This window comes from Rattus norvegicus, chromosome 19, assembly GCF_021556685.1.
Source record: "Rattus norvegicus strain SHRSP/BbbUtx chromosome 19, alternate assembly SHRSP_T2T, whole genome shotgun sequence".
Lineage (NCBI taxonomy): Eukaryota > Metazoa > Chordata > Mammalia > Rodentia > Muridae > Rattus > Rattus norvegicus.
This window is the reverse complement of record NC_141552.1, coordinates 41,467,917-41,486,167: the sequence shown is the minus strand read 5'-3', so window position 1 is coordinate 41,486,167 and position 18,251 is coordinate 41,467,917. Positions and strand designations below refer to the sequence as shown.

The 18,251-nt window shown below is 38.9% G+C and overlaps 1 protein-coding gene across 8 annotated transcripts in view; it reads left to right on the top strand.

Annotated features, from left to right (window-relative positions):
- Inpp4b (inositol polyphosphate-4-phosphatase type II B) overlaps positions 1–18,251 on the top strand; it is a 743,006-nt gene that overhangs the window by 326,610 nt on the left and 398,145 nt on the right. For 3 of the 8 annotated variants that reach the window (XM_087593769.1, XM_087593772.1, XM_087593771.1), the window contains one exon: positions 1,812–1,937. The gene's annotated coding sequence lies outside the window, so the exon portion shown is untranslated. 8 annotated transcript variants of the gene reach the window in all.

The following is an 18,251-nucleotide window of genomic DNA, read 5'->3' as shown; positions in this document are numbered from 1 at the left end:
GACACAGCTTTATATTATATTGATTTCACCACATACAGCATTGTGTAATTGTTTCCCATTTTAGGACCAATAATATACATTGTACTGGGTCAGATTCCTGTTGTCAATGATTATTTTCAGTATCCTTCGGTATTTGACTGTGACCCTGGAATAAATATCCAAGTGCTGGTAATTGAATGGAGACCCTTAGGGCCCTCACTTCCAACACAGTAAAGTGGGAAACATTCTTTTGATGTCAGCAAAACAACCAGGATGGTGTGCATGTTTCTCCTCTGCTCAGGAGGACTGACTGGGTTGACCCTGTGTGAATTACAATTGTGTAAGAGTTTAGTCAACTGTTTCTGCTCCCTCCACTGAATGAATCCCTTTAGGAACCATGTTTCAAATGTGCTTCTTGCACAGAATGGTAGAAGCCGAAATGAATCTTTGACTTGAAACAATGCCTGTTCTTGAGAAATATTATCTAATTAAGCAATTTTCCAATAAAGTAGGCATCTAAATTTTCACAGGAACCAAGAAACAGCCACAATGGTGTTTAAAAATGGCAGTGGTAAATCACTTTACAGTTTATCAAAGGCCCTTGTTTTACTGGCTCAATGATTTTCAAACTGGTTTTAGTCACAGAACATTACATGTGTATAAATTGTATAAGATGCTTTCGCTAATTGTAGATGTACATAACACAAGAGCTTTCTCTCTACACTCACTCAGTTAGCTTCCTTCTCTCTCTTATCTGTCTCTCAAAGAGTGGTCCTGAGAGTCTTAGGGTAAAAGCTGCTTTATTCTCATCTTTCTGAATTCTGTCTCTTCCTTGGGTGTAGACACAGATATCCCATTCTCTTTTGGATTTGTTTTTCAAATGTAGAATGGTCCTCTGGGCTGTCTTTTGTAGTGTGGAGGAAGTCATCTAATGTGTGGAGAACCCTGAGGAGCACTGGGTACACTGGAGGGGTCCTTTAGCATTGTCGTCTCCATGTCTCACGAGCATCACGCCTGAAGCTTGCTGTGTACAAACTCTATGGCTGAGTCAGGACACCTTCGGCTTTCAGGTTTTCCAATTCCAACATGAAATGTTTCCCTGCTGTAAAAATTGGTGAAGACTACTTCTTAGATAACCATAGACATGAAAGAGCTTTTAGGAGGTTACTTCAGGGTTTATAATTCAAGTCTCTTCTTTACTACTTAGTTCTTTATCTGTAAAAGTACAGTGATCTCAAATCACATGTACATATCTATTTGCATACCATTTTCTCCCAGCTTACCTATTTATCGGACACTTCTTGCATGTGAGGTGATCCATCTCTTTTTAAAAATCACAGTATGATTAACTGTTATTCATATTCCCCTTCCAGTCAGGGTCTTCCTATGTGGTAGAGGGAGCTTTCAAACTCACTATCATTCTTCATCTACCTCCTAAGGGCCGGCCCTCTAGGACAGGACCAGCATACCGTATCAGCAAAAGTCATAACGTATTGTGCCAAAGAAATCGAGTGTGGCCCAAACAGCTGTAGTAGACCGTATAATTGTTAGCAATTATCTATAGACAAGGCTTCTAACTATGAACTCAAGCACTTGTTCCAGTCTTACATATTTCAGCTCTGCCAATTGAAGTATGATAAAAGTGCCAATTTTGATGTCAAGAGTCATTGGAGGTGTCTGTAAAAATTGTCGTAAGAGTAAAGGGCATCACAGATTCTTATGCTATTTACCTGTCCTAACTCCATATCTGTTAAGAAATGTAGGAGACATGTGGTCATGTGGATTCTCCTTGAGAATGGTAGTGATGTAACAAAGGGGTTGGTTTCCCTTAGGCTTCTGAGGAAGGAAGGATGGACTGAGACTTCAAGGTGCCTTGAGACAAGACATAGGAAACTGACAACAAAGCATTTTGATGGCTTGATCACACCACTTGTATCTTGTGACAACGTCTGCCTCAGGTAATCAAAGGCCTCCAGGAAGACAACATTCTGCTTTCTTCACACACTTGTACCTGAGATGTCCGTGTTGCTGAGTGCTGTTTATCAGCATCTCAGATCAAATATCACCACTATGTAAAGCATCTTCGTCAGGATCTGCCCTGTCTAACTTGTCCTTTTAATTTAAAATTATTATTATTATCATTATTATTGTTGTTATTATTATTATTACTTTATTAACCCTACATCTTGATTGCTCCTTCCCCTTCCCAGTCTAACCTCACACAGTTCTCTCTCCCTCTCCCCCCTCGTTCCTTCTCTGAGAGGGTGTAGCCACAGCCACCAGATATCTCCTGGCCCTGCTACAAGTCTACATCCTCCCTTTACTTTTATGACAATTCTTACAGACAACTCCGATGACTCTGGACATAAAAAAATTGGCACTTTTGTGATACTTCAATTGGCAGAGCCAAAATATATAAGATTGTGGGTCTAGGCACATCCTCTCCCACTGAGGCCAGACAAGGCAGCCCAGTTAGGGAACGGATTCCGCAGACAGGTAACATTGTTTTAGAGACAGACCCCACTTCATTTATTGGGGGACCCCCACAAAGACAGAGCTGCACATCTGGTACATATGTGTGTGGAGCCTAGGTCCCACTCACGATTCAGTTTCTGAGAACCCTCAATGTTGAGATGGGTTGACACTGTTGGTCTTCCTGTGGAGTTCCTATCCTCTTCAGGGCCCTCAATCCTTCCCATAACTCTTCTGTATAGCAGAGTATTGCCTTATCTGTCATCAGTGGGGATTGGGGGTCTTGGTCCTGTGGAGGCTTGATGCCCCAGGGTAGGAGGATGCTAGAGTGGTGAGGGGTGAGGTGGGAATGGGTGGGTGGGGGAACACCATCTCACAGGCAAAGGGGAGGGGATGGGCTGGGGTATTTGTGGAGGGGAGACTGAGACTGGGAAGAATGACATTTGAAATGTAAATAAATCAAATAACCAATTTTAAAAAGAAGAGTCCCCAGGCTCTGTCCTAAGTTTGACTGTTAGCCTCTGCATCTGTTTCAATCAGTTGCTGGGTAAAGCTTCTCAGTGGAGAGCTGTGCTAGGCTCCTGTCTATAAGCATAACAGAATAACATTAATAGTGTCAGGGATTGGTGCTCGCCCATGGGAGGGTTTCAAGTTAGAATAGTTATTGATTGGCTATTCCTCCAGTCTGTGCTTTATTTTGTCCCTACATTTCCTGTAGACAGGACAACTTTTGGATGAAAGGTTCTGTGGGTGTGGTGACGCTGTTATTCCTCCACTGGGGCTCCTGCATGGTTACAGAAGGTACCCTCTTCAGTTTCCATATCCCAACTTCTCAGCTAAAGTCATCCTCATAGACTCCTGGGAGTATCCCCCATCCCAGATCTCTGGCATGTCCTAGAGTTGTCCTCAAACCTCTACCATGAGCTACTCATTCTCCTGGCCCTCTGGCCTTCTCTCTTGTCTCTCCACAGACCTGATTCTGAACCCTTTCATTCCTTTCCCCATCCTCTCCCTCCCTTCTTCCACCCAGTTCCTGCCCTCCATCTACCTACTATGACCATTTTATCTCCCCTTCTTAGTGAGATTCCAGCATCTCTGCTTGGCCTTTCCTTCTCACTTAGCTTCTTTGGGTTTGCGGAGTGTAGCATGGGTATCTTGTATGTTATGGCTAATATCAACTTATAAGTGAGTACATATCATGCATGCCCTTTTGGGTCTGGGTTACCTCACTCAGGATAATATTTTCTAGTCCCATCCATTCACCTGAAAAATTTATGATGCCCTTGGTTTTAATAGCCAAATAGTATTCCACTGTGTAAATGAACGACATTTTCTATAACCATTCTTCAGTTGAAGGGCATCTGAAGTGTTTCCATTTTCTGGATATTATGAATAAAGCTGCTATGAACATAGTGGAGCACATGTTCTTCTGGTATGATAGAGCATCTCTTGGGTATATGCCCAGGAACTAGGTCTCCAGGTCAAACTTTTTCTAATTTTCTGAGAAACCACCAGATTGATTTCTAGATTAGAGGTACAAGTTTGCACTCCCACCAACAGTGGAAGAGTGTTCCTCCTTCTCCACATCCTCACCAGCATGTGCTATCCCTTGAATATTTGATCTTAGCCATTCTGATAGGTATAAGACTGAAACTCAGGGTCATTATATTTGCATTTTCCTGATGACTAAGGAAGGACATTGAATACTTCTTTAAGTGCTTCTTGGCAATTCAAGATTTCTCTTTTGGGAATTCTCTCCTTAGCTTTGTACCCCATTTTTAAATTGGATTGTTTGTGTCTAACTTCTTGGTTTATTTATATATTTTCAATATCAGACCTTTATTGGATGTAGGGTTAGTGAAAATCATTTCCCAATCTGTAGGCTGCTGCTTTGTCCTATTGACAGGGTCCTTTGCCTTATAGAAGCTTTTCAGTTTCAAGAACTCCCATTTATCAATTGTTGTTCTTACAGCCTGAGCCATTGGTGTTCTGTTCAGGAAATCATCTTCTGAACCAATGTATTCAAGGTTATTTGCCACTTTCTTTTCTTAAATTCATTCTATTCAGTTTTATGTTGAGTCTTTGATCGACTTGAATGTGAGGTTTTTGCAGGGTGATAGATATGAATCGATTTGCATTCTTCTCCATGTAAACATCCAGTTAGACCAGCACCATTTCTTGAAGATGCTTTCTTTTTTTCAATTGTATGATTTTGACTTCTTTGTCAAAAATCAAGTATTTGTAGGTACGTAGGCTTACTTCTGGTCTTTGATGTCCTTTTTATTGACCCACCTGTTTTCTTCTATATGAACATCAGTTTTTATTACTATTTTCCTGTGGTACATCTTGAGAGCAGCGATGATGATACCTCCTCCAGAAGTCCTTTTATTTTTAAGTACTGCTTTAGCTATCCTGGTTATTTTGTTTTTCCATATAAAATTGAGAATTGCTCTTTCAAGGTCTTCAAAAAGTTGTGTTGGAAGTTTGATGAGAATTGCATTGAAACTGCAGATTTATTTATTTATTTATTTACTTATTTATTTATTTATTTTGGTAAGATGGTTGTTTTCACTAAGTTAATCTTACTAATCCATGAACTTGGAAGATCTTTCCATCTTTGAATATTTTCAATTTATTTTTTCAGAGACCTAAAGTTCTTGTCATATAGGTCTTTCCCTTGCTTGGCTATAATTATACCAAGGTATTTTGTATTATTTGTGGCTATTGTAAGGTTGTTGTTTCCATCATTTCTTTCTCTGCCCATTTATAAATTGCATAAAGGAGGGTTGGTGATTTTTTGAGTTAATTTTTTTTATCCCTCCATTTTGCTGAAGGTATAGGAGTTCTCTGGTAGAATTTTTTGGGTTGTTTTTATATACTATCATATCACCACAAATAGTTATACTTTATCTTCTTCCTTTCCAACTTGTATACCCTTGATCTTCTTTTCTTGTCTTATTGCTCTGGCTTGAACTTCAAGTACTATACTGAATGGATAGGGAAAGATTAGACAGCTTCATTTGTCCCTTATTTTAGTATTGCTTTTAAGTTTCTGTGCATTTAATTTATTTGGCTACTGGCTTCCTATATCTTGCTTTGGTTGGTTCATCAGAGAAATTGGTCCGAAGTTCTCTTCCTTTGTTGAGTCTGTGTGGCTTAGGTATCAGGCTGATTGTGGCTTCATAGAATGAGTTAGGCAGTGTTCCTTACGTTTCTACTTTGTAGAATAGTTTGAGGAATATTGGTATTGGCTCTTTTTTGAAAGTTTGGTAGAATTGTACACTAAAACTATCTTGCCCTAGGCTCTTTTGGTTGGGAGACTTTTAATGACTGCTTCTATTTCTTTAGGGACTATAGTAGTGGTTAGATAGCTTACTTGGTCTTGATTTAACTTCGGTAATTGGTATTTGTCTAGAAAATCATGCATTTCATTTAGATTTTTTTAATTTTGTGGTATATAAACTTTTAAAGTAAGACTTTATGATTTTTTAATTTTCTCAGTATCTGTTGTTGTGTCTCTCTTTTCATCTCTGATTTTTCAAATTTGGATACTGTCTCTCTGCCTTTTAGTTTGGCTAAGGGTTTGTCTCTTTTTGATGAGTTTTTCAAAAGACCAGCTCTTGATTTTGTTGACTCTGTCTATTGTTCTCTTTGTTTAATTGGTTGATTTCAGCCCTGACTTTATTTCCTGCTGTCTACTTCACTTGGATGTATTTGCTTCTATTTTGTTGTAGAACTTTCAGATGTGCTGTTAAATTTTTCACCTTCATGGTTGCCTCTGTGTGTGTGTGTGTGTGTGTGTGTGTGTGTGTGTGTCTTTTTGTTTCCATTTCTACTGAACAAATCTATTCATTTTCTTCATCAGCTTGAGTCTATCTTTCTGTATCTCTTTAGAGGATTTACTTATTTCTTCTTTAAAGGTCTCTATCATCATCGTGAGATTTAAGGTCATATTCTTGCTTTTCAGTTGTGTTAGGATATTCAGGGCTTGCTGTAATAGGAGAGCTGCGTTCTGGTGGTGCCATATTGCACTGATTTTTGTTGACTGTGTTGCTGCACGTGCCTTTAGCCATCTGGTTGTCTCTGGTGTTTGCTGGCTTCCTAGTGCCTGGTGATAGCAGGCCTCTGTGACTGGCTTTCCTAGGTGGCAGGAGGCAGAGTTTATTGTTCCTGTTTACGGAGGAGTGCAGATTTGTGATTTCAGGTAGAGATGTAGACCAGATCTAACCTGTTCTTTTTAAGAGAGCAGAAATCCAGAAGCATTTTCCTTTCTTTAAGACCAGAATTGCTGATATTTTCACTTACTTATTTTCTGCTGTCTGTTTTGCTTGCTTTGTATATAAATTCCACAGAGAAGAAATTTTATTTCTGTACTACAAACATTTATGCATCCCCAAGTCCCTATGTGACATATTGGCTCCAAGTGGAATGGAGTTGAGAGTCTTAAGAAGTTGATTAGGTTATAAGGATAGAAAAGAATTAGTGATCTTGTAAAAGAAACTCCAGAGATCTATGAACCAGAAAACAGGTTCCCTCTGGGGGTCTCATATGTTCATATTTTCATTTTGGAATTTCTACCACTCTCCTACCCTATCCTTGAGAAGTAAAATTTCCCAATAAATTGTTTATATGTTTCTCAGTTTATGACATTTTGTTATGACAGTCCAAATAAACTCAGTCATTGTCTTTGTTCCCTTGTGTGCCCTTACAATCCAGAACAGTCTCTAACACACTGGAGCCAGTGTACACATATTTTTTCATAAGAAAAAATATGAAATGCTACTGAAATGTTCTCTCATGTAAAAAAATTCAGCCACATACCATATCCAATGTAGTTTATTAAAAAATCTTATGAACATTTAAAGTTTTATAATATATACTATATGAAAATTTAAAAATTACTCAAGAATTTTGTTTTCTTCTTAATATATTTTAATTAGTTGGTGATTTCTTATATGCATACAATGACTAACAAATGTCCTCACCCTCTTTGACCCTTTTTCATCCTCCTCCTTCCTGTTGAGCTCTTTCTTTCTGACAAATCATCCTTCTATTATAATGTGTGAAACCACTGAATGTAGTTAGAGTTGCTTACATGAGCGTGGATGAAGGGTTATTTATTAGAGCAACTTACCAGTGACTACACCATTAAAGAGAGGGCCATCCTTCTTCCAGCAAACATTAACTGACATTAATCCTTCATAGAGAGATGGGTCCTCAAGGGCCTTGTCTTTATCTGTATATTGATGGGTACAATTATGTACGTTTCTTTTGTGGAAGTAACATCAGTAGTAGTGATTCCATGAGTACAATGGTCATCTAACCTTCTGAGATTCTGAGGAGATTTTTTTCCTTTCCTTTCCTTTCTTTTCCTTTCTTCTCTTTTCTTTTCCTTTTCTTTCCTTTCCACTTCTTTTTCTGTCTTTTTTTTGCTGCATATGTCCCCATTCTTTAGCTCCTATATTCTTACTCTAGCTCTCTTACATGTCCCTCTTACGTGGTATTCCCCGAGCCTTCAATTGAACAAGATAGATGTCTTATTTAGAGTAGGACTAAGCTGTACCTTTCAGTTATTCTTAACATTTTGACCAGTTTTAAGTCTGTATCACCCACTACTCATTGCAATCAGATGCTTCTTTGATGAAGTCTTAGCGAAGCACTAAACTTGAGTATTTTGAAGACACTCTAGTAATGTGCTTATTTCACAAAGCAGTAGTAGTAGGCTCCTCACTATGACCTATGACCTTCCCAACCATGGAATCTTAATCTAGGTTTAAAGTATGTGTTATATACTCCCTTCTTGCCTAGACAGAAAATGTTTTTACCAGAAGCCATAGGTTACTAAAAGAAAATCTCTTTGGAAAATGTAGGATATTATTTCCACACAACTTCAAACAATAAAATCTATCACCATTCGTCCACATTGTCTACTTGGACTTGATGGCAAGACCTTATCTCTGAAGATACTTAGGTCATAGGACATCAAAAGATCAAGCTGAAACTAAATTGGAAGCTTCCTCCCTGCATTCACAGTGCCAGAAGGTGCCGTGTAGACTGCTGCTGTAGGAAAGCCTTTAGGAGTTCTGCCCAGCTGTGAAGATCATGAGCTGCAATAACCTGATGGCTAAGATGTGCCCTTTGATGCAGCAATGGCAAAACTGTTGTGAGGATAACTAAGCACTTAGTGGGCGATTTGAAGCCTTCTTCATATGAGCATGCACAAATCGGATTAAATGCTGCACTAAGGCATTGCCATCATTGTTTATTAATGAGTGAGTGTATCATGTAGTGTTTTCTTTTTGTCTTTTCCTCTTTAAAGGGTTTTTGAGACAAGGTCCAATCAGTGATCTTCCTGCCTTAGTCTCCCACATGCTGTTATTTTCAGGGATGTGCTATGACCCCTGGCTCTCTCGTGTATTTTTATTAAGGTATAATGAGGATAACTCCTCTTTTTAAAGAAACATACAGAGCAATCAAGAATTGAAACATTCAAGATGGGAACTTTGTTCAGATTCCTTTTTGAATGGCCCTTCAGAGAGTATGCTTTTGGAATCCTGACAAGTATAAAAATGGTAGGGAAGATGTGAGGAAGAGAATAGAACAAGGGAGGAAAAGTAAGGGCCTGGTCAGTAGCTGTCCTTTCTTTTCATCTTTGACTCTTTACATCTGCCTGAGCAAGATCAAAGTGTAACGTTTATATTAGTGGCCACAGCCTTTTACAATTTTAGAAAAAGGTTATAAACCAATTAAGACATCCTGAAAAAATTATAGGAATAAATGGGATTTAATTCAAAACATGACATAGTCCTAATGTTCAATTATGTCTTGTGTGTGGTGGACATACAGACGGGAGTGATCCCTATGCCCTGATTCGTGCGTCAGACATCTCGGCTTTATGTAAAACCAGTAGAAATGAGGTCTTTTAAATTGTCATATCTGAGCCAAGCCTGGTTGCTATATATATAGAAATTATTTATTTTCAATGATTAAATCACTAACCCATTATTACCAAAGATTTTTTAAAATTATACTTTTATGATAAATTTAATACTTCTGTCTTACTTAAGAGGAAATAAATAGAATCCCAATAAAGTCTTTGTACCTCTCTGAAACATGACCTGGGCCTCCACTGGTCCTGCCATTCTTATTATTCCAGGCTTTCAAGCTCTGGTTGAAGTAGCCTCCTGAACTTCTGATCAGTCACGGCCTTTTCCAGAAAAAAGTTCTAAGGAATCCAACATCCTTTCCAAAGACAAGACAGTGAGGTCAATAACAGTGGCCTCTCACTCTTCGTACCTGTATCTGTTCTAGTTTCATTTTATTTTTGTTGCTATTGCAAATAATCTAAAAGGCAAGTATTGTTCTTTTTGTGTGTTTGTTTTGATCATTAGGATTGAAAATAATTCCAGGTTACAGCCCGTTATTGAGGGGAAATCAAGGCAGGTCTTAAGCAACATATTCGAAGTCCACAGTAGAGAAGGAATAGATAATTCTGTTTGCTCCTTTGTACTTCTACACATTGAACTCTCTTCATAGAGTTCAGGTCCCATGCTACAAAATGGTGTCTTCCATATCCATCTGACTGTTTCCAGATCAATCAGGAGTCAAGATGACTCCCCTACAGATCAACATGATCTGCATAATTTCTCATTCTTTCCCCTGGTGATTCTAGGTAGGGTCCTGTTGACAGTCCAAATCAACTGACACAAAATCTAAATGTTCTTTTTAATCCCTTCTATTAGTCAGTTAACCATGTCTGTTCATTGCTTTTCCTGTTGTGAGGAAAGGAAAGCTTTTCCTAACAATTTGGTGGCATACAGAAAGAACATCATGGTGGAGAAGACATATCTATAGGATGGTGAAGTATCTGGTTATACTACAGCCACAGTGCCACAGTGCCACAGTTAATAAACAAGGAATGGTACTCAGCTTGCTTCCCCCTGTTTATCCAGACTCCAGCCTATGCAATGGTGTTACCTACATCTGGAGTGGTTCCCCCCACCTCAGTTAATCTTCCCTCACAGATATTCCTGAAAGCTGGTCTTTACCATGAGTCTAGGTCCCACCAAACTGATAGCCAATATTAACCATTATGGCAGATTAATGAAGTCTCCCATTTCTCACCTGGGAGAGCATCAAAAAATAGCAACTCAGGATCAAGGAGTCCATGAATTTGAAGAAGAGCAGGAATGCGTATATGGGAGGATTTGGAGGGAGGGAAAGAAGCGAATAACAAAAAGTAATTAAAGTATAATCCCACAAATAACAATAAAAGTAAAAAGTAATAAAATATAAATACCCATGTTTGGGTGGCAGAATAGATATTCTGATTTAAAGAACATAGGGACAGTCTGAGCATTGGTGTCCTTAAATGTTTGATAAGCTATTCTAATATGCTATCAAAGTTGAGAATTTCTGATGAAAACTCTCTGTAATATCATTTAACAAATAATGCAAAGTCTTGTTACCTTGGAATCAGGACCCGGTGCTCATTTGTTGACAAGTCCCTTCTAGACTCATCTGTAAAGGATGTCCAGACAGTAAGAACGCATCTTTTAGGCAGAGACATAAGCAGACCATGTTTCTTCCTTTGAAAGTTATTGTAAGACTCATTCTGCTGAGTTAGTAGTCTCTGTATTTCTCCCACTGTAAAACTCTTAACTTCATGCTCTGATCTATTGCTAACATCTAAAGTATCCCATCTTCAAAGGCCACTAGGGAAAGCTGGTGTTTGGGGATTTCATTCCTTAACTTGAAATTTTTGGATATAATTGAAAAATAGACATAAAAGAAAGTTAAAGTTGGAATGGCAGGCCGAACGAACCAAAACACACCCGGTGGAACTCACAAAATGAGAATAAAATTTGAAATTTTGAATATAATACTGCTTTATGGAGGAACAGAAATAAGATGAGATATTCATTTCTCAGGGTTTCAAGATCCAAGTCACATTCAGTTTGGAACTGACAAGTCTGTCTAAACTGAAAACTGATAGAAGATTTCGACTTAAGTCTATTTTTTAATAGAAGTGTATGTTCTCTGATAACTTAAAAACATGGGTTCTTACTGACTTGTAAAGGAGAATAAAATAGAAAAGAGAAATTATCAGATAGTGATTTATGATTTACTCGTGATTTATGTACAACGCTACTTATACTACGCGTTTGCCAACCACGACGTCACTTGTTACCTGAAACATGATGACCTGTGGGAATAGTTCAAAAGTGGGTAGCTACCTTTAACATCCTGCTGACTGCCACATACACAACCATAACGTATTGTTTACTTGCCCCATCAAACCTCTGGCTATTACACAGAATGAAAATACACACTAGAGGTAGGACCAAGGTCCATCAGGAGCTATCCTGGCTTCCAGTCCATGGGTGACCTCTCTCTTCTACTCACATTGCTGTCAGTTTATTCCAGAAAGGTCCTCCCAACACTTGGTCATGGCTTATTGGATGTATATTAAGGAGGAGTCTGACACACATTTGCTCCTCATGTACTAATGCACTTTAACCTTGATAGCTCTTGATATGCAAGTGATCTTGAGTATATTGTTAAAAAAGCATAAACCAAACATAACTTATATAAGCTCTAAATGTGGGACAAACAAAACTAAGGTATGATATTCGCTGGCTACTGCTTGATATATATTTAATGAAAAGTCAATAGATCTTTCCATTATGAACTAAGACAAATTTATTTGCACCTGCACTCTTCACGTTTTCCTAAACTGCCTCACCCTGATAGAAGGTTTCAAGCTGTATGCAAATGAAGAGAAGTAGGATTTGTGTTTCCTGTTGTTTATTTCAGTGACCCAATGAAATGAAATCTTTACACCACAACTGAATTACATTGATTTAGTCTTTGTTATTGCTGAAATAACCGTATTTCTGAGCAAATGAAGAAAAAAACAAAGCAATCTTCTTATGCTAAGTTGCCAGATTCTGAGGGGACACCTGACTTCGTGATAGTTATTTTTTGTCCAAGGAGGCACTGAGTGAGAACCATTGCTCTCAGGTAGATATTGAGTGGCGGTGGGGTTTCATGTTAGATTGACTGGAGCTGTTAGTGCGTAAATAAGTTAGTGCAGATGAAATTCTAAATCAGACGAAGGCAAAGAGGCAGTTTCATAATCTATGTAGGCTCATTAAACATCTCATCAGATTCTCATTAGAAAATATCTTCATGTGGATTATGAGTGTGAGGTGACATAGCAGAGCAGCAAATTGGATTATAGGGATCTTAAATTTTTTATAAAGGAATCATGGGGCTGAAAGCCTTTGTTTGGCATAGACCGTGTCAGTACATTTGAGATTTCCTTAGATTGCATTTATTTACCTAGAGTCAACTTACAGAATATTTTTTCAAAATATGCGTGGTGTTAACATGTCACATGTGACAAATTGTACTGCTTCGGTTCACATTCCTCAATGGGGCTCTCTCATAACATATGTAATATGTTTCTCCGTGGGTCCCTGACTCTGTTATTCTAGGAGGTAGATTCTGTTTTACTGCAGGCTTTTTGGCATACCCTTATTTTCCTGGCTGGGGTAAGTCCCAGAAAAAGAGTGCCCTGGGGAATCTTACTTATGTATTTATAGATAAGGTTCCTACCCACAGTTGCTCTTAGGATCCACATTCTTTAAACTGCCTCCCTTACCATGCCGTTATAAAATTGTTAGGTCGTGATGCTTTGTGGGAAAGGGGCTTCTCTGTGAGCTCTAAAATTGTTAGTATCCCTGGCCTTTATCACATCAGATCCCAGTGGCAAACCCTCTGAGTTCTTCTCCTAGCAGTGCTAACAAAGAAGGTCCCCAGACTTGGCCTCTTTTCTTTTTTCTTTTTGTTCTGGGAAGAAAAATTGATCTTCATTGGGAACAGCTGGCATAGTATATCATGAAATTCCAGTGTGTGTGTGTGTGTGTGTCTGTGTGTGTGTGTGTATGTGTGTGTACATGTGCGTGTGTGTGCATGTGTGTGTGCGTGCATGTGTGTGTGTGTGTGTGTGTGTGTGGCTACACATGCATATTTGTTTATTTAAGCTAATAACAACTGTTGTGGCCTAGTTTGACATACTATGAAGGACATCAAAGGAAATTTGCACTAGATGGGGTTAAGTAGATCATGCTGACTTTAATTGGGAATGTTGAGGCAGTGGAAAGAAATTGACTTCAATTCCACTGAAGCAAACCCCAGAAGATTCTGAAAATATTGGGCGGGGGTGAGCGTTAATGAAAATGCTGGAGGCTTTAGGGTAAGGGTTTCTCAGTGATGGAGTTTAGCTCTTACCGTCCACTGGAGATTGTGGTATGAACTGCTTGTATCCATCACTGTGTTTCAGAGGGATGGCTCCAGGTCCTCTGAAAGACCGGATGATGAAGCTAGACGAATTTGGGAAGGACATTTGTACTTCAGAGTGGTAGCTAAAGGATAATAAGGGATTTTTGCTTGCTTGGTTTTTGTTTGGTTGGTTGGCTGGTTTTTATTATTTAGAGTAAATATAATAGTCCAGATATGTAGCAAGAGAAAACTGTTTCAAACTTAGCCCAATTGAGGGACATTATGACCTCCCTGGGTTTATGAATATGTCCGTAAACTTAGTTTGAAACTGAATGTACCCTTAAAAGCAACAACAGCAAGAACAACTATGACGACAACAACAACAACAACAACAACACTGGTTCCAAAGAGGTTGTGCAACCAACACACACTGTTATCACAGGAAGCCTGTGAGGCTTCCAGGCAGTCACTCCTAGACGGCTTTACCTGCTCGGATGGTGTTTACCTCTGTCTGTGTCTTGTTTTAGAAAGGGAAACTCAAATTTCTCCAATTCTAAGTGTTTGCTGCTCTTAGCTAAGGATGGCCATGCATTCCCTAAACTGGGCTTCAGGTTACAGTATTGTCAGCTTTGTGTGTGATACTTTAGGCCAGGATTAGCGTAGCTTCTGTATCGTTGGCTCTTTCCCAAGCCCGTACACAGTCATGCGGACAGGACACTACTTGCACCTCTATCTTTCTGGCGCAGGCAGCATTGGTTTGGCTCCCCTCTGGTGAGTCTTCAGGAAAACAAAATATGTTCCTCTGTCTATGGTAATTCTCTAGATCTAACTCACAGAGCTATAGGTCGCAGCTCTGGAGTCTGACATACTCGTCAGTTCATTTCCTAGCAACTCATTCAGCTAATGCTGAGGGTTTGTTTTGAGTGAGAGATTGTTCTAAATTCTGGGAATGAAAGAAAAGCCACACATCATCAACATCTTGAAGTACTTTACTGTTTTTTGGGGGAAGCGGCACACTTGAGGCTATAATGCTATGTGGCTACTTCTGCTTAAAAGCCATGGGAAGAAAAGACTAATTTGTTCAAAGACATTATGAGAAGCATGATAGACATGGGGCCATGAGGGGTAAGACTAGAATACTGCAAAATATTCAAGTGTGCAACATCAGATGAGACAGACGAGACTAGGTGACAGTTTGAATTGCCAGGAAGCAGGTTTGTCCTTCTTTTTGCCACTGTCCTCCAATGGCTGGAATTCCCCTTCTAGCCTCCTGGGAAAAATACCTCAGCTTTTGAAGAAATCATGTTAACATAGGGATTGGTTATTAGGATTGTCATTTTCTGATATTAAAAGTATATTACACAACATAACTTTCAACACTGTTTAAGGCACCCAGTTCCCGGTTTGCCAGGAATCCCCAGAACAAAGGCAGGGAAGGCGAGCACTGACAAGCTTCATGTCTGTTCCTTCAGATTCTTTTCCCTCTCCACTTGGACACGAGGCTAAGGAAGAGAAGCAAAGGGCTCCGACATCACTCTGCCCGGTGTCCTGCATCTGGGCGCATTGCCCTGTGTTTCTAATGCCCAATAGCTGATCTTTCTGCAACGGGATGCCTCTTGGACACGGTGTGAAATGAGGAGGTGAAATGCTCGACATTCCCTCTTCCAGACCGCCCACTTTTCTAAAAAGCTCCTTTACCTCCTTAATATTCATTACAACTACAGCTAGTGATAGGAGACCAAGAAGGCTGTGAGAACACGCAGAGGTTCATCGTATATCTTAGCTGGCCTACGGAGAAGTGTCTGGCACCTCCTTTTAGAAGATGTGAACATTTGTCACTTGCTGTCCTCAATTTTAGGACCTCATTCAAGACTCTTAGGGGGACAGGAACGCTTTGTAAAATATTCTGCTACATGCAAAGGTGTAGAATATTTACTGTTGGCAGAGTGCTTACATTCACCAATGGCAACAAACTATTTTCGATCAAGTCGGATTTGGAACTAGATGTGTCTAGCACAGAAACAAACTTTCACACACATTTCCACTGGGGTAATAACAGTTTATGTAGGCTCGAACTGTAACTTACCGCTTAGAGTAACTGATGATGCAGTGGGTCGCAGTCAGCAAACCTTTTGTTGGTTGTACCTGAAAACAACTTTTGAAGTAGCTTCTGGAGGAATTATTTGTAAAACGAGTGATATCTGTAGACATAGGACAATTTCACCCAGAAATTTTGAAATTACACGAAAAGCTGTTTTTTGTGGGGGGAGGGCATTGATTATCACGAGAGAATTTAATTTTCTGTCTGAACATAACCCAGGAGATAGAATTTAAATGTAGCCAGAGAATTCCTCACCAGCTAAACCTGAAGATCATCTCGCTATGGGCACCCTTGTCAGACTTCAGCCAGGACCCACATTTGGTTGGTCTGTAACCATTGCAGGATGATTGCGCGAGTTCCTAGTACTTTTTGATTTCTTCCTATGTACCAGGTACTGTACTCAGCAGTTAACTATAGTGCAATATTTTATTCTCAACAGCCTCACGTATGCTTGAACACATTTTGTAACTGGAAAAGCAGGAATATAAAATGAGCCTTTCCCTTCCAGTTATGGTAGGACTTGGGTATGAAGGGCAGCCATTTGCAACCAAAGCTTATGGGTCCTCTACCTTGTACAGCTTTCCCAGGCACACCAGAGGAATGAACGTTCCTAGTTGAGGAAGAAAATAAAAACACTACTAAAAACCCTGCCAATAATGATCACTTAAAAAAGAAATCTATTCTTCATTTTATGTGTTTTGCTTGGTTATACCTGATGCCCCAGAGGCCAGAAGAGGTCTCTGCATTCTCTTAAAACTGGAGTTACTGGTGATCGGGAGCCGCTCTGTGGGCGCTGGGAACTGAAACTGATCAGAACTGGCAAGATCAGCCAGTGCTATTCGTAGCTGAGCCTTCTTTCCAGCCCCAGCATGCTTAGTTTTTGACGTTCATGAATGTATTCACACGCAATTATCTTAGCATATGTAGTTTTGCATACTTTTGTATAGTTTATAAGTCTTTTTGCCTCTGTTCTCCATTTTCAGCACAAAATATCATCTTGACCACTTTTATATGCGGAACGATTTTATGATAGCTGAAGTAACTCACAGTTCCGTGTTTCATTTCATCTGATACTACAAGACAAAATGTTTATGTTGTTTTTAGTTTATCACAAGTGTTTCTGAAATTGTTAAATTATTAATATGGTGATGCTTGCATGTGTGACTCTGATTTGAAGATACGTGTTGAAGTTTGCTCTTTCAAGAAATGAAGCATTAACTCATATTTCTACTGGGAAATGGTCTGCTGTGGCCTGGGTCCTCACCCCTCAGACACATCATTGAATATGGGCACTTGCTTAAGAGAGTTTTCTTTCTGTGTTTATTTTTAGTCAAAATGAACATACAATTAGCAATTTTCTTTTATGTAAATACCGATGAGCTGGGGGCCATGGGCACACAGCAAGGAATGTTCTAAAAAATGCTGGCTTTACAGTCGGTTTCCAGTGGGCAGCCACAATCACGTCTCTGTTAGTGTGGTGGTGTATCTTGTTTTCATATGTCCTGTCATGTTTTTTTTATTATTAGAAGTCTGATAGTTCATTGAGTTTTGTTTGGGTTTTTAGCAATATTGGTAAAATTAATATTTTTATCTACAATTTGTTATTTCATAGGTTTCTATCTAATTTCTATTGAGTTTTAATTTTAATTTTTAATTTTAATATTTTAAAATATTTTAGATGACTTTTGCTTGATCATTTGCTTTGAAAAATAGTTTTTAGCTCATTCTTTTCTTATGAGAACTTGCTTCATTAAAATTTACATCCTTCATCTCTATGGATATGTGTGTGAATATGTAAATAGGTAATTATGGAAGTCCTATTTTAACTAGATTTTCTTGCCCTGTCCCATATATATTACCTCTTTTGTCTTAAGTAAATGAATAATTCACATAACATTTGTATTTGGCATGTGATTTTAGATGGGGATAAATATATTTTGAGAAATGTGTGCTAGCATATGTATTTAACAATCTATTTCTTTATCTAAATATCTATGCATACATGTATGTATGTCTGTATGTATGTCTGTCTGTATGTCTGTCTGTCTGTCTGTCTGTCTGTCTGTATGTATGTCTGTGTGTATGTATGTATGCATGTCTGTCTGTATGTATGTATGTCTGTATGTCTGTCTGTATGTCTGTCTGTCTGTCTGTATGTATGTATGCATGTCTGTCTGTCTGTATGTCTGTATGTATGTATGCATGTCTGTCTGTCTGTATGTCTGTCTGTCTGTATGTCTGTCTGTCTGTCTGTCTGTATGTATGTATGTATGTCTGTCTGTATGCATGTCTGTATGTATGTATGTGTGTATGTATGTATGCATGTCTGTCTGTATGTCTGTCTGTCTGTATGTATGTATGTATGTGTGTATGTCTGTATGTCTGTCTGTATGCATGTCTGTATGTATGTGTG